Below are 3,326 nucleotides of genomic sequence, written 5' to 3'. Positions count from 1 at the left end.
CTAATCTTCACAGGACACTAGTAGACCAAGGAAGCTCCGCGGACATCTTGTTCAAATCCGCCTTCGACAAACTCGGCCTACAAGAAAAAGAGCTCAGAGTATATCCAAATAGCTTATTTGGGCTGGGAGATGCTCCAATCCAACCACTTAGATATATCTCGATACATACAACCTTCGGAAAGGGAACCCGGTCAAGGACACTCAACATAGACTACATAGTAGTCGACGTGAGCTCAGCCTACAATGCCCTAATAGGTCGGACAACATTGAACCAGCTCGCTGCAGTAGTTTCAACTCCACATCTGTGTATGAAGTTCCCAACTCTGGAAGGGATCACAACGATAAAGAGAGACTAAAAAAATGCGCGATGCTGTTACAATGAAAGTCTGAACCTCAAAGACAACCCCAAAGGAGAGGAAATCAACACCATCGAACTCGGGAAAGTTTGAACTCGCAAAGAATCCTGCCCACAACCTGAAGGTGAGACTGAAGAGGTCCAAATTGGTGATGCTCAGGATAAAAAGACCAAAGTTAGAGGAACCTTGAAAAGAGACCTGAAGGAGTCTCTAATATAGTTCCTAAAGGAGAATGCCGATCTCTTCACATGGAAGGTTGCAGACATGCCAGGCATTGATCCCAAACTAATGTGTCACAAACTGACGGTATACCCAGGATCTCGGCCAGTGCAGCAGAAGCGTAGGAAGCTCGGACCAGAAAAGTCCCAAGCTGCGGAAGAACAGGTACAAGCCTTACTGGAAGCAGGATTCATAAGAGAAGTCAAATACCCACTATGGCTAGCCAACGTCATTTTGGTGAAAAAGTCAAATGGGAAGTGGCGGATGTGCACTGACTACACCGACCTCAATAAAGCTTGCCCAAAAGATCCCTACCCACTACCAAGTATAGACACTCTAGTGGATGCATCTTCGGGATATAAGTACCTCTCCTTCATGGATGTTTATTCAGGATACAACCAAATCCCGATGTATGCACCCGACCAAGAGAAGACCTCGTTCCTAACTCCCAAAGCAAATTACTGCTACATCGTCATGTCGTTCGGACTCAAGAACGTAGGAGCTACCTACCAAAGATTAATGAATAAAGTCTTCGCAGAACACATCAGTAAACTGATGGAGGTATACGTCGACGATATGTTGGTAAAAACACAAAATGAGGAATCCTTGTTAACCGACCTCGCAAAAGTGTTCGACACCATCAGAAAGCATGGTATGCGGCTTAACCCTGCAAAATGTACCTTCGCTGTAGAAGCTGGCAAATTCCTGGGTTTTATGCTCACACAGAGAGGAATTGAGGCGAACCCAGATAAATGCCGGACTATACTCAACATGAAAAGTCCAACCTGTGTTAAATAAGTACAACAGCTCAACGGAAGACTAGCAGCTCTGTCCAGGTTCTTAGCCGGATCGGCCATAAGATTCCTCCCCTTTTACGCCATATTAAGGAAGGGAAAGAAGTTTGAATGGACTGAAGAGTGCGAAAAAGCCTTCCAAAATTTCAAAAGTTTCTTGCGGCAACCACCCATTCTTACCCGGCCACAGGAGGGAGAAGCACTCGTACTATACCTAGCAGTAAGAAATCGGGCAATAGCTTCAGCACTAGTTAGAGAGGACGAAAGCGGGCAACAACCCATCTACTTCATCAGCAAAGCCCTACAAGGGGCCGAGTTAAACTATCAAAAGATAGAAAAGTTTGCCTACGCCCTCATACTCACCTCCCGACGACTTTGCCTATACTTTCAAGCACACAGTATCAAGGTTCGGACCAGCCAGCCCATAAAAAGCATTCTACAGAAGACAGACTTAGCTAGAAGAATACTACAGTGGGTAGTCGAATTGTCCAAATTTGATTTGCAATATGAAGCTCAGACAGCAATTAAATCACAGTATCTAGCCGACTTCATTGCCGAGTACATCGATACCCTAGGAACTCCCATAAAGTGGAATCTTTATGTGGATGGATCCTCAAACAAAACTGGGAGTGGAGCGGGAGTGATAATAGAAAGCGATCAGGGAACCCAAATCGAACTCTCACTAAAGTTCAAATTCCCTGCTTCAAATAATCAAGCCAAATACGAAGCATTACTGGCTGGTTTGAGGCTGGCTAAGGAGGTAGGAGTTCAAAAGCTCACAATCTTCAGTGATTCTCAAATAGTTACCTCACAAATAGAATGGAAGTACCAAGCTAAAGATCCCACCATGAAGAAATATCTGGACAAGACCAGAGAATAGCTCGGACAACTCGGGGAATATAAGATCCAACATATACCCCGGGAACAGAATGCTCGAGCTGATGCACTCTCAAAACTAGCCAGCACCAAACCAGGGGGCAATAATAGAAGCCTCATCCAGGAAATATTGCAAAGCCCATCAATCTTAGAGGAAGAAAAGGTCCTAACCATATAAGGTCAGGATCAGGGGTGGATGACCTCCATAATCAAATACCTCAAAACGGAAACACTCCCCACAGACAAGAAAGAGGCAAAGCGTCTAATACGAGAAGCACAGTACTACACCATGGCGGGCGACATCTTATACAGGAGAGGGTTCTCAACACCCCTCCTAAAATGTGTACTGACATCCAATACAAAAGAGGTCTTGGAAGAAGTACACAGTGGCATGTGTGGTAACCACTTAGGGGCACGAGCTCTTTCCAAAAAGGTACTCCGAGTCGGATTCTTCTGGCCGACCTTGTAAAAGGAAGCAACAGAGTTCGTCAAGACATGTTCACCATGTCAAAAGCATGCTAACTTCCACATTGCCCCACCAGAGGAGCTCATCAGTGTAACATCACCCTGGCCGTTTGCAAAATGGGGATTAGACCTCCTCGGACCCTTTCCCCAAGGATCGGGACAAGTAAAATTCCTCATTGTATGGGTGGACTATTTCACAAAATAGATTGAGGTAGAGCCCCTAGCCAATGCCACTGCTCAAAGAAGTCAAAAATTTCTATATAGGAATATTATTACAAGGTTTGGAGTCCCTTACTCTATCACCACAGACAATGGCACTCAATTTACTGATACAGGTTTCAGAAACTTGGTAGCCGACTTAAAAATAAAGCACCAATTCACATCCGTAGAACACCCACAAGCTAATGGACAGGCAGAAGCTACCAACAAAGTCATACTAGCAAGGTTAAAACGAAGACTATAAAGTGCAAAGGGAGCTTGGGCCGAAGAGCTCCCACAAGTCCTATGGGCATATCGAACAACTCCACACTCCACCACAGGAGAATCACCCTTCCGACTTGCTTATGGAATGGAGGCAATGATCTCAGTAGAGATAGAGGAAGAATCCTCCAGAAGA

This window comes from Arachis ipaensis, chromosome B5 (assembly GCF_059453495.1).
Source record: "Arachis ipaensis isolate K30076 ecotype BB chromosome B5, ASM5945349v1, whole genome shotgun sequence".
NCBI lineage: Eukaryota > Viridiplantae > Streptophyta > Magnoliopsida > Fabales > Fabaceae > Arachis > Arachis ipaensis.
The sequence above is the reverse complement of the archived record's forward strand: the minus strand, read 5'-3'. Positions refer to the sequence as shown.